Source organism: Vicugna pacos, chromosome 2 (genome assembly GCF_048564905.1).
Source record: "Vicugna pacos chromosome 2, VicPac4, whole genome shotgun sequence".
NCBI classification, from domain to species: Eukaryota; Metazoa; Chordata; class Mammalia; order Artiodactyla; family Camelidae; genus Vicugna; species Vicugna pacos.
Genome location: NC_132988.1, coordinates 123,566,180 through 123,579,435, shown reverse-complemented (window position 1 = coordinate 123,579,435; position 13,256 = coordinate 123,566,180). Strand labels below are relative to the sequence as shown.

Sequence of the window (13,256 nt, the reverse complement as noted above, 5' to 3'; positions counted from 1 at the left end):
TGAGTCAAATCATACTTTACTCACACTAGGGAGATGAGGCATTTCAAAGAACTCTCTGGTTGTGACTCCTTGGGTAAAATTAATAATTATCCTTAATTTTTGAGGGATTAAATGTGAACTTCCATATATCTAAGTGGGGGTGGTAGTGGTCAATATATAAGAATATGTATGTGTGTGTATGTGTATATATATATATATATATATATATATATATATATAAATGTATATTCTAATGTACAAAAAATGCAGAGTGTTATCTGTTCAAATCTGCCAGGCCGTCTCTCTCTCTCCCAGCCTGTTGCTGTGTGGCTGCACTTTTTAACACCCACCCATTGCAATTTAAGACATTCCCCCACCAAACATGTCAAGTTAGTACCCACATTCATCTTCTCCCTGCTTGACGTAGATCCAGCCTCGACACATCCGTGACTGACACGAGATCAATTCACTTGCACAATGTAATCTTCCGTGAGACAGTAAATTATAAACTTCCTATCTAGTATCCAGTCAGCATCTGATTGCATTCTGATTTGTTTCTTGATGTGCGGGTGGAGTGCTGAGACTTGGACATGGCAAGTCGGATGAGTCATATTTGCCTAATTATAACTTGTAATTGTAAAGCATAACAGCATTAATATGCTAAGTGATGCAAATCGATACTGAAAATGTTCGAGCAGGAAAGATTTATGGCAACACGGATTTATAATAATCATCGCCATTCATGAAGCACCTACTATGTGCCTGGAACTGAATTTGTTACATATATACGTAATATATATGTGGATATATACATATATATGTTTTATATCTATATATTTATCTCTCCCTTGACTCTAGCAGATTGACTTATTTTTATTGTGGATGACAAAATGGAGGCCCACCAATATTAAGGCATTTCCTCTGAGTTAATGCTAGGACCTGGTAGAGCTGAGATGGGAGCCCTGAACAAACATTAGGCCTCAGGTCCTCTTATTTAGGACACCTGGTCCCCAGCCCTGTGTGAGCCACTAAGCTCACCTTTGTGCACAAGTGCCTTATCTGGCTCAGAGGGGTTCGGCCTCTCTACCTCCGAGACCCCTTCTGCTTCCTGCTGTTTTTCATGAAGTTTCAAGAAGGCCTTGGGCTACTTTTAAACAGCCTGGCATTCCACCTCACCTCCCCGTAGTCAATGAAATCCAACTTGAAATCCAAGAATAGCTAAACCTCCACTTCAGTCCCAAGAACCATTTCATTTACTGAAATACTTACCACACTACCATCCAATTACTATGTAAAACACCTTGGGATACCATTAATACAAAAGGTTACATATTCTAAAACCCAAATGTCATTTTGTATTAGACATTTTCTTAAGGGCTACTTATCTCAGGATGAATTCCAAGAATGAGTGCTTAATAATTATTTTGCATTTAAACAACCTACTTATGAATTCCAGGGATACACTGTGGCACAGTACAGCTTCTGCAGGATACAGCAATTATTATAAATGCTGGTGGATTAACTGCCAGAGCATTGCAGCCTGACAAAATGACACATCTGTATTAGATCACTGGTGGGTCATCAGGCGAAAATCCTTCTTTCCCCTTAACCCCCAATCCCACCCCAGAAAAGAGGGTGGTGTGTAAAGTTTCTCAATCTCACAAGGAATAATATAAAACCTATGAGAACCTACATATTTAGACCCCCAAATACTGGGGCTGGCCACAGACATTTCATCGTTTGGGGAACTGCAGGGCAAGCAGTTCCCTCTTCAAAGGTGCTGGGAAGATAAATTTTTAGAAGCCAAGGTATTTTTACATAGACTCATGAATTTGACTTAAAAGCCAACTCAGCCACAGAAATTTGGGGTTTAGGTCTATTTAGCTTTATAAAGTTTGTCCTTGAAAGAAAAGGTCATAACTCGGGAGAAAAGAAGGTTTAGATCAAAACGTGTGGATTTATTCTTCTGTGCACGTCACGTGTGAGTGTGTGTGTGTGGCACTGGGGTGGGGAATAAAAGTTCAGTTAACCTCTTCTGAACCCAAATAGCCAAGTTCCATGCCACTTTAGTAAGTAACCCTTGGTGATGAACATTTAATAGTCTCATTAAATCATAATTTCAAAGATTGGCTTTTTTTCCCCCAAACAAATAAAACTTTGTTAAATTCTAATAAGAATCTTCGAAACAGCTGTTTCGCGCTTCGGAATGTGTAATGGCCTTATAATTGTATTAGATGTGGCATGGAAATGTTTATGTTTCCTTTCTAGTCTGAAATGTGCTAAACAGCGGAAGCCAAAGAAAAGGGATTCATTATGAATTCCAAAGGACTCAAGGGCCGTGTTTCTGGAGACGGGCGGTCCTTAGTCAAAGTCTGAAGTGGATGCTAGGCTGTGCAGGGCCAGACTGAGGCAGGCAAGCTGGTTTCCATACAGTTGCAGTTTTTTCTGTGCCTTCCTTGACACCCTGTCCTTCACCTCGAGCATCTAAACACCTGCCTGAAACCCTGGATCTTGGGAAGACCTGCCCTGTTATCATAGACTCTTGGGTTGCAAGAGGCTCAAACTCCCCAGGGCCAGCCCCTATGTCCACTCAGCACAGTGCTGGAACCCCCCAGCAGGGGAGCTGCAGGGTTGCTGGTTTTGCTCCAGATCTGCTAGCCAACGCTCACCCTCCAGTCCCAGGAGACTGGCCTGCCTGATTTCTAGCCGCCGGCTTCCTGGCCTTCTGGTTCTCATTGGGTTTGGCCAATGGGAGCAGTGCTGTAAGGAAAGCATACTTAGGTAAATACTTTCCTGGCTCCTTCCCTGTGGGGTAACCATGGGTTTTATCTGTCTCTCTATCAAAAACCTCAGTGCCTGTCCAGAGGCCTTGCCTGCACAGTGCTTTGCCTGGAGTTTCTGGGAAATGCTACCTCCCCGAGTTCTTTCAAGCCTAGAAGTGGTAACAGATCGTAGCTGTTAACAGCCCTGCAATGCTTCTTATAGTGACGTGCTGGTAAATCAGCTCTCCGAAAACAAAAAGCAAAAACAAAAATAAACTCAAAAGCCTGATTTGTGGTGTTTGACGTCAATGCTCCATCAATGGCCGATGTCAAACTACCAACATGAAGTCTGAGTGAGGCAGGGGGGAGGGGGGCAGGGCACAGCCATGAAAAGAATGACCCAGCAATTAGCACCAAGATGGCAGAAGATTCAACTCCCAGTGGACCTTGAGCATCATTATACGCTCATTGAAATACAATAGCTGCTAAATGGTCCTCCCACAGGCGCCATAAAGGCTGACCATCAGAGGTCAAAAAGTGGGTGGTGGCCCATTCCTGGGACTCCCAGCCCCTTCCCCAGAGTAGTTGGAATAATCCTCCCACTTGTTAGCATATGAAGTTACTGAACCCATAAAAACTAACACCGCAGGGCCGCTCTCCCTGCTGAGTAAGACAGCCCACACTCTGCCTGTGGAATGTGTTGTCTCCTGGGCCATGGCCTCCCTTGCTTCTGAGACAGCCTGCACTGTCTATGGACTGTGCATCTCTCTGAATAAATCTGCCTTCAGTCCTCAATGGCTCACTCTTGAATTCTTTCCTGCGTGAAGCCAAGGACCATCACTTGATGGGGTGCACCCCAGGGACCTGACTGAGACGTGGGGCACGGCCAGCCTCTCGCCCCACATTTCCCTGTACCAGGAGCACACGCTGTCGGCCGCGGTGGGCCACTCAGAGTGGCCGCAGCGCACGGCCGCTTCTCCCCAGCCCGCCCGCCCTCGGAAGGCGCCTCTGCATCCAAGCTCCGCACTGATTACCCGCTTAGACCGCGCTGTCTGCTCCCTCCCAGCCCGTGACTGGCACAACCTCGCTCTGAAACAGTGGACCTTCCAGGGATAGGGAATCCTCTTCATGGAAGCAGAGTCCCTCTGGGGCCAACTTAGACAGCTACAAGTTCTTCTACAAGCCACAGGAGTGTCCTCACCCCTGCGTCCCCAACTTGTACCCGTTCTGCTTCCAAAGCACAGATATCTGAGCTCATCTCTTTCCCAATAAGGGTCTCCTTCCAAGTGGCCTAGGGTGCTGCGGGAAGGAGTCACCCTGCCATTGAACCGACGGTGGGCAACTCCCATCCCAAACGCAGGGGCAGCTGCCCAGAGAGCCTGTCCCTGCCTGGGTCCAGGATGGCTCCTCTCAGCCAGCCACTGCTCCCGGGGGTTCCCTCCCGGGGGCCTCCTCCCCATCCTCGGGCTGCAGCACTTGCGGTCGGGGTTCATGTCTGACGAGGTGTCCCACCCTGAGCTGTCCTTTTTTCCATTCAGGATGAAACCCCTCTCTACTTAGTGTCTCCAAATCAAATGAGGGTTTTCAGCTAATCTGCTCCAGCCAGAGGACCCAGTGGTTCATCAGGTAGAGCTTCCCGTTCTGGGATGGCTCAGACCGTAGAAATAAGAAAAAGCTTATGTATGTCCCTTGAAGCTAAGGAGGGGCTGGGCTGTACTTCCACTGCTGCCACCACCCCGCTGCTGCTGCTCATAGTAATCCCCAGCGTTTACTGTGCACTTACAGGTGTCGCATCCTGTCTAGGCACTAAGTGTGAGATTGCTGTTCCCAGCACTCTGCTGGGCTAGGAGAAGAGGAGGAACCCGTCCAGAATCCCTGCAGGACAGCAAAAGGAGGAGCTTCTTAACATGGAAAAACCTTGCAGAGAAAAGGAAAGAATGCAAGAGAATCGAGGAGAGATGCAAAACAAAGGACAGCCACCGGATGCGGGAAAGCGAGGAGGAGCTGGTACTGGGGAAGACAAGGGGAAGTCAGGAGACAAGGGAAGGACAGAAGATGAGGAAGTACTAAAGGATAAGGAAAAGCCTGAGTGTGATGCAAAGCCAAAAGAGGGAAAGCCAGCCAGCAAACCAAGGGCTGGAGGAAAGCACCCAGCTGGGCTGATGTGCCCAGGAAAGCCAAAAGAAAGACCAATAGGGGCCAGCTCAGTGTCTCAAGGAACATAAGGAGGCCATACAGGATGTGCATTTGAGCAACGAGATGATAAGAGTATGACGAGATGGCTAGGGTGGAGGAAAAGATGAAGAAAACCATACAAAAATTATGGGGCGGGGGTGCTATGTGGATGTAAAAAAAGCTTACAGGACGCCTTCTACCCAAGGAGCCCAAGGGAACTCAGGGGTGGCTGCAGGACCCCACAAAGGGGCTAGGAAGACATTCCTTTTGCGTAGTGCCCCTGGCAGGCACTTGCCGGGCTGTGTGCTTTAATGTTTTGCAAATACTTTTGTGTCAGGTGTCACTCATGTTATCAACAAGATTTGGTCCATACTAGAGTGCTCTATCAGTAGGGGATTTTCAGCCATATGCTTTGCAAAGATATTATGAATCTTGGAAAAATAAAGCAGCTTATAATATCAAAAAAAGGGTATAAATGAAGAGAGTTTAGGAAAGGAGACACTTACTCTTACAGGTATGCAGTCTGGATGAAGAGAACGATCAGGGATGGGGCAGCAGCCACAGACGATGGACAGTGGGAATCACAACCGCTCGTGCAACAATGGAAAAGGGCAAGGAAGGTCATGGTGTTTTAGGATCTAGAGGCAAGAGCTGTGGCGGAGGGGGCAGCATCCACTGCCCCAGTGAGGGGGCGCTCAGTGAGAGCGGACTGTGTGGAGGTCCTGGAAGGTAAGAAGTTCCCTGACCCTCCTCATCCCACCGTCCATCGGCTGAGCCACAGAGGAAGTCACAGGGCCCTGAGCTGGGTGGTACAGTCCACAGAGGGCGGCCTCTTGGGTACTGAGCACCGCGGTGGAAGGCGTGGGAGTGGATCTGAGAAGGGAGCTGATCACCTAGTCTAACTCCAAGAGGCAAGTTTACTGTTGTTTCCAGGAAACACAGCAGATGGGTTTGAACCCAGGGAACTTAGTGGGAGAACTCGTGCCTTTGACACTGTGCTACACTGTTTTCCAAAAGCTCACATTGGAGGGAGAAGGCGGGGGGGGGGATGATACTGTTTCCTACAAGTTAGCTACCTTTCAACATCCAATCCCCCACAGATGTCATGGCCATGAAAATCGGAATACAAGTAAGTTACCTTCTCAGAAGGAGGGTCATCCAAAAGGTCCATCTAAGGCAGAGTAATTACTACCTGAGCTTGTGATAAAATCAATGGGTCTATGGGTAGTTTCTACCTGTTGCTCTTATTTCTATGCCCTCTCCCACCTGACAGGTCCTTGGGTGCCCAAGGGCAGCCACCCTGCCTCCTCCTGGTCTCATCTGTCTCACCAATCCTCACACCCCTCTGCTGATGTTTGGTTTGCCTTCACTGGATGCGCCCCCCTCCTCTGCATGCAGCCCCATGTGCACCCCTCTTAAAGAAGGCTGAGAGCAGTCCTCTTGGAGAAGTCCTCTGTTTGCATACAGGGAGGCAGAAGATGGAATCGTTTTAGAGAAATCTTGGACCCAGCTCCTCCAAGGAAAAGCCTCTATATTTAAAATCCTTCCATGTTACCGAGATCAAATTTCAACTCTTTTTCAGATAGATTCTGTTTCTCTATGAAGGCAGCAGAAGGCTACACATGCATTGACTGCATTATTTTAACTCATTGAAGCACCTTCCTAGAATGACAATTAAGCCCTCGGTTTTTGTAAGGAAGGTCACTCAAAAAACTTTCCTGAAATTTCTATACAATCATTACCATAAGCAGCCTCTACGATGTTGCTTATTATCCTTTATAGAACAAGGACCGAGGGAATAAATCATCCCAAGAATGTAGTACAAGAAATTGGTATTTCTTGATAATATGCTGTTTCTTCTTTGATAAGCTAGTGAGGACTGTGAAAAGCATCATTTTCTTTTTTTGCCTTGACTAATGGGAAATTCCAAGCCAACTTATTCACGGCTCCGTTGCAGTAATCCGCTTTACCCTAGGCTTTCTGGCCCTACTCCTGTTCCTTTATTCCCACTTAAATCATCCTACAATACATGCGTCCTTTATTCTTTTTGTAAGTTAGCAATAGTAGTATTAACTAGTTTTGTGTGTGTGGTAGGTGGACAAAGTGATTTTTATTTTCTTTTTTGATCCCAGCAACGGCCCTGTGAGGTCTGCTGGATTACTGTTAACTGGAATGTTTGCAGGTGACATTCAGAGAGGTGAACTAATCGGGCCCAAGCCACCTGCCTGGAAGGGGTGGCCCTTTCAGAAAGCAGAGCAGCATGAGTTCAAGCTCTGGAGTCTGGCTGGGTTAACAGCCAGCCCACTTGACCTTGGACAGATCACTTACCCCTGAGTTAGTAAGCTTCAGTGCTTGAGTCTTCAGAATGGGGGAAATACTCACACCTAATCCACGGACTCAGAAGGATGAAATGAGATAATCCATACAAAGCACTTGGCACCACACCTGACACTAGATAAGAACCCAACACGTTACTGATATGATGCTGATGAGGAAGAGTACTGAAATTTGCTCTGTCTTTGTTTTCCCAAGGCGAGCACGCTTTCTAGCACCAGGCTGCCTTTCAGAGATTACAGGTACATTCTAACTGCTCTGCATTCAAAAATTTCTGGACTTTTCCTAGCCCCTGTGTTGACTTGCAATCTAGCAGACGCTTTGGTTATGCAATGTAACTAGAAAAAGTTCTGCCTGGGAGCGGGTTTTGGTCATGTGTAAATGCACCAGAGAAATGGTATGCGTTGGCCCCTGAGGATGGGTTTTTGCCCCAGATCAGGTGCTCTCACCTCCCAGGGGCACATCCTCTCAGAATGGAGCCCATAAAGAAACAGGCTATTTGAGCAGGTCACTTCCCGTTCTGGGCTCTGTTTCCTCATCTAAAAGTGGAGCGGGTGGGTGGTGGTGAGAATGGATTCCAAGTGCCCCTGTCTGACTGAAAAACAATGGGGCTCCTCTGCAGGAAAACTTCCTAAAAGGCTCCCACATCCCTCCTCCTGCTGGCCTGTCCCCGCCCGCCCTGGCATGTTCTTACGGCACCGTGTGATCCACGAGGGATCAGAGGATGCAAGGATTCACTTAGCAGATGAACACCTGTTATCAATCACCAGCTCTAGCGAGAGGGGGACTTCGAAGGAAGGAGGCATCTACCTGTGAAGTCTGAAGGTTGAGGGGGTAGGAGAGTGGATGACACTCTCGCTCTAAACAACAACAATGCACCCGACTGCATTTTACAAAACACTGCCTTACGCGTCGTCTCGTTCTCCTGACCAACTCTGAGAAGTAGATGCTGTCATGTTCCTGACTTTACAAAGAGCTTATGTGAGTTGCCTGAGCTCACACAGAGAACGGTCTGCAGAGCGAAGACCTGAAATGAGAGCTCAAAAGCCAGGGGACGTTCCCATTACATCACACTTTCTGCTTCTCTGTGGCTCAGTCCAGAGCTCCGTTTTCCTGAGCCACATGTTTATATTACTCATAAAAATCTGAAAGAGCCACTGCCCCTGTTTCCCCAGACAGCCTGTAGCCATGGTAAACCAGGAAGGATGGCCCTGCCCAAACACAGACACTGCTAAGGTGGCCTGGGGGCAGGTGACGTCGGAGCTGTTGGTGAAGTTTCTTTTTAACACCGTTGCCTTGACTTTCAAACTGTAATTATGTCTGCACACTCCCCACCCAGGGGAGCCCATCAGTTCCTCTGAGATTTTTGAGTTATATCTAATTTTACAGCCGAGCAACTGATTTTTTTTTGTCTCTGCAGGTTTTGCTCGCTCAGGCACCTCGAGCTGTCAAGGGGCACGTCGTGTCCCCGGCAGTGAGTCACAGACCCGTCAGACCGGAAGTTCTGCATGGGCTTTCTGAGAGGCGCTGAAGTGCGGATCAATGGTCCTCAAGGCGTCACAATCATTGGGAAGGTCTGTGAAAGCACAGGTGCTGGCCCCACCCCCAGAGCATCTGGTTCAGTTGATCCGGGGTGCAACCTGAGGGTTTGCATTTCTAACCAGTTCCAGGATGAGGCTGATGCTGCTGGTCTGGGGGCCACATCTGAGAACCGTTCACACAGAGTGAAGCAAGTGAGCGTTAGCATCACCAAGATTTGGGTACAACTGTGCCTCAGCTTTGGGGCAAATTACAAGACCTCTGAGGGGTCTGGCTTCCTCACTTCCAAGTGATGATAATGGTACCTACTCCACAAAGTTGCTGACAACGGTAAATAAGATGGTCCATGGACAAGAGGGCCGTTTCCCTAACCATTAGCTTCTGGGTCCCTGCAGATAGCAGAACTCAAGTTTGTTTTCTAGTTTCCTAGATGACCTTGACCCCCAGTAAAAACTCACTTGTGGAAAAGCATCAATAAGCATGTAGAGTCTGACAAAGGGTTTGTAGAGGACACAGAAAAGGAAGTTACATCCCACCCCACAGCCAACACCTTGACCTCTCTCCTTGGACCCTGCTGTTCTACCAGCATCCCTCTCTGGTCTCTTGGCCACGACCTGGGTATCACGGAGCTCCTTAGCGTCACCGGATGTCTTCTTTAAGTTGTTCCCAATGTTAACGTCTCTTGAGTTAGCAGGCAGGCCAGTTTAACACTCTGCTAGCCTTTTCCCTCCCATGGATGCCCAAACTCACCATGACGTTTGCAAACCAAGGTCCTCCAGTTAGGAGCCTGTCAGCTCCTGAAGGCTGGGCCTGGCCGTCCTTCATCACTTGAGCTTGCTTTTGCCCTCCTAGTCCCCATCACGAGCAGTTTATTAGAGCATCTCCCCCTTGCCCACCTCCTGTTCATTGGCCACCTCCCAATAAAGAGAATAAGATGTCTTCCCTGTCTCTATGAGCTATTATATGACTGTTCTCCCAAGGGAGTGATGGTTTAGGGAAGAGGCGAAACAAACAGCAATGGGTGGTACTCAGGCCTCCCTCACCTTCTCCTGAGGGGTCTGAAAGTGCTTGCTTCTGAGAGCAAGTCTGAAATAATTCCCCTAGATCTGATAGCTCATAGCTGAGGAGTGGTCCTCATCCTCCTGGATGACACCTCCAGTGGTGTGTCGGCAGGAGCTGTGCGTGTGAGTGCAAACAGAGTGGCATTACAGGGCAGCATTGGTCCCCAGGTGGGTGGAACCCATGGCCAGAGGTTTCCTCATGATTCCTCACCGGCAGAGCCAGGACCAACCCGGGGCTGCTTGCCCCCTCAGCTGGACTGATGCCTGTCCCCTTTCTCAGCCTCAGCCTCTGTCAGGAAGATGAGGTTCCCTGTCTGCCAAGGCATTTTCCCCCTTAGCGTGATAGCTTGTTTTCCCATCTCCTCCTCTACTTATGACACAAAGTCCTGGTTCCAACACACTTGATCTCCTCCAAGGGCTGTAACTATCACCTCCATTTCCCTCTGTAACTTAAAATCAGCTTCACTGAGAACAAGAGCTGGGGAACTCCCAATCCCGACCCCACTGGGAAGTGAGCTGTGACGCTGCCCCACCATGTTTCTCATGAATGGCTCTGTCTAACTTATTCCTCCAAGCCTCCCTTTGCAAAGCACATTTAAAATCTGCATGTCTCTTAGTTTGCTGCCACTGTCTCTTGAATCCCAAAGTCAAGGTAAAAGTCTTTTTTCCCCTCTGCAGTTCCATTTGCAGCCAAGGTCTGGAGAGTCTTCTTACTCCTGAGTACCCAGATGAGCCACAGTTGAGATGCTATTCAGTTTGGGGCTGCGATTAATGCCTAAGGTTTGATCTAACCAGCTTTTCATTACCCTTCTTTGATTATACACCCATGCATCACTTTGCCTTCTCCCTGCAGCCCCAGTTAACTACCTTCTTCTTCTTGTGGTCGGAGGAATTTAGGATCTAAGTTGAGAAAACTCATGAGTTCAAATCGGATGTGCGGCCACCTGGCTTGTTTGAGAAGGCTGTTTCACCCCTCTAAGCCTGCATCCGTGTCAAAAAGGGATAAAACAGGGCTCGTGCTAACATCTGCTCCATGAAGGACTGAGCGAATTCATACATATGTGAGGGCGTTTGTAAACACTTGGTACTTCCAACACACACTTTTCTTATTTCTAGGTGCACTCACCTATTCCTCTCATCCCAGACTTCCTCTCCAGCTGGTACTAACTGAGAGTTTGGGCATAATGGATAGAGTAGGACACTCTTTTACTAATTTTTACCCCAAGTGACTAGGCTGTCTTTGCTTCCATGGACGGAATCACATCCAAGTTGTTGCCACGTTAATCACAGGCCAACTGGGAGTCAGCGATTTACACTTGTGTCACTTCCTCCAAGATTCGATTACTGTAATTGCCTATTGACTATGTGCCCTGCCGGCTTCCACACCAGCTCCAGCTGTCAGGGTAGGGAGCTGTGGGCCGTGTGTGTCATGGTAAAAGGGGAGGCTCCCGACACGTACACCAAACCAGCTTCTGAGCCTCTTGGTCCACCATTCCCAAGGCTTTGTTTAGTGTGCTGATCCACAAATTGCTCCTTTTACCTCTTCTGGGTCCGTTACAATGTGTCCCTAGCCAAGGATATCTCTGGATTGTAACCATGGATTTTGTGGTCAATTCCTGCCCAATGCAATTACCCACGCTTATACAGAGTCTTGTTTAAAGACATTTATTTTCATTTGGAATTGTCTGATGCCCTAACTGTATTTTTTTAAATGTAAGCTTTCTGCTTATCTCATGCAGCTTAAATTGATTTTTATGAATCATTTGGCTTCTCTACTGATTTTTCCATTTTTTTTCATTAGTGTCCTTGGGGGAGGGTGACAGTGGTGGTTGACTGTTTGCTTTTTCAGTCAACCAAGTCACGAGCTATCTAACCTCACCCTCAGATGAGAGGTCAGGTGCAAACTTCCATTTTATTCAATCTATAAATTGGTTTGAAAGAGGAGCCAGGAATGCATTTAATTCCTGCTATTTCAGGTTTGAGAGCCCTGTTCAACATTCCTGCTGATTCCTCTGCTAAACTTTACACAAGTTGTCCCATAGCTCAGCTGTCTTGCAGAACTGAATTTAGCTTAAATCACTGCCATCTACTGCGATTGCCCCAGACAAATCTTTTCAGTCATCTAACTCTTAAATGAAAAGTGCTTCCTCACTGCTCATTTGATGGAGGGTAATGAGGTGCTGTTTCTACAAGATTACTTACCTGATGAGACAGGAGGACGCAATTGAAAAGACCCAGGCAGGACCCCAGATGGCTCTGGCTGAGCACTGCTGGAGGATGGAGGTAGCATTTTTGTAGAAAGAAGTCAATGCTTTCCTTCTCCATTTTGGCCTCAATAAATTAATGTGGTTCTTTGTCTTCAGAAAACAATCTTTCAACATCTTCTTTTTTCCCCCAGCACCTAGAGCAGTGGTTCTTTCTCTTCAGCATCCATCATTATCACCTGAAGTTCTTCTGAAAACACAGATTCCCGGGTCCTAACCCCTGAGTTCCTGATTCAGTAGGGATGGGTTGGGGCCTGACAATGTGCATTCTGAACAATTTCCCAGGTAAAAGTGATGCTCTGCTGGTTTGGAAACCACACTTGGAGAACCACTGGCCCGGAGTTTATAAAGCCAGCCAACATAATCAACTATTTTTTTCAATGTATACAATTGTATTCCTGGCCCTGTAAATACTCTTGGATAATTAAATAAAATGAACTAAATTGCTATTTAGACAAACAATATATTTTAATGAAAGCCTTCAAAGTAAAATTAAGTCAGTGCTCGGTTTCTTTGAACAAGCACGTATTAAGCAAAGCCAACATGTATTTGCCTTTGCAGAAACTGATACTCGAGCAGATACAGTTATAATCAAAGGCAGAGACCTCACTTGATTTTTTTCATCCCAACTCATGCATCCTAATTAAAGCCATATGAATGAACTTAAGCTATTAATTTTACATAACCTGATATACATACACTGCTGAATAAATCCAGGGTCCTTTAACCAAATTAGAGAAGTTAACTGTAACGGATATATTTGTTGGCTGGGCCCTAACATATAATTTACTTAAACCAATATTAGAATTGAAACCGACGTGTCTGTATTTCAACCACATACTTTTCTCCAGCATATGTGATTGTTACATAAATAGATACACATTCCTCTAGACCATTTCATATTCATGAAGCCAATGAATTAGCTGCCTTCAGCAGATGTGACAGAATAATCACCCTACCTTCCATTTCCTTTTTTCCCTTTTTAAACATGAACTTTAAAATATACTTTTGTGAAACAGGTCAGCTAGGGGAACAGAAGGGAGTATATCATGAGGCAGAATTAATGAGCTGTCTGTTGGGAGGAACACAGGGGCAGCAGTCAGTGGTTGCAGGGTCTGTACCGGTTCTGCAGCTGCCTTGTG

General features: G+C 46.9%; 1 pseudogene; it reads left to right on the top strand.

The window, feature by feature from the left end:
• The first annotated feature begins 4,572 nt into the window (after nt 1-4,572).
• On the top strand, nt 4,573-5,191 carry LOC116277349 (transcription elongation factor A protein-like 2; annotated as a pseudogene).
• The last annotated feature ends 8,065 nt before the right edge of the window (nt 5,192-13,256 follow it).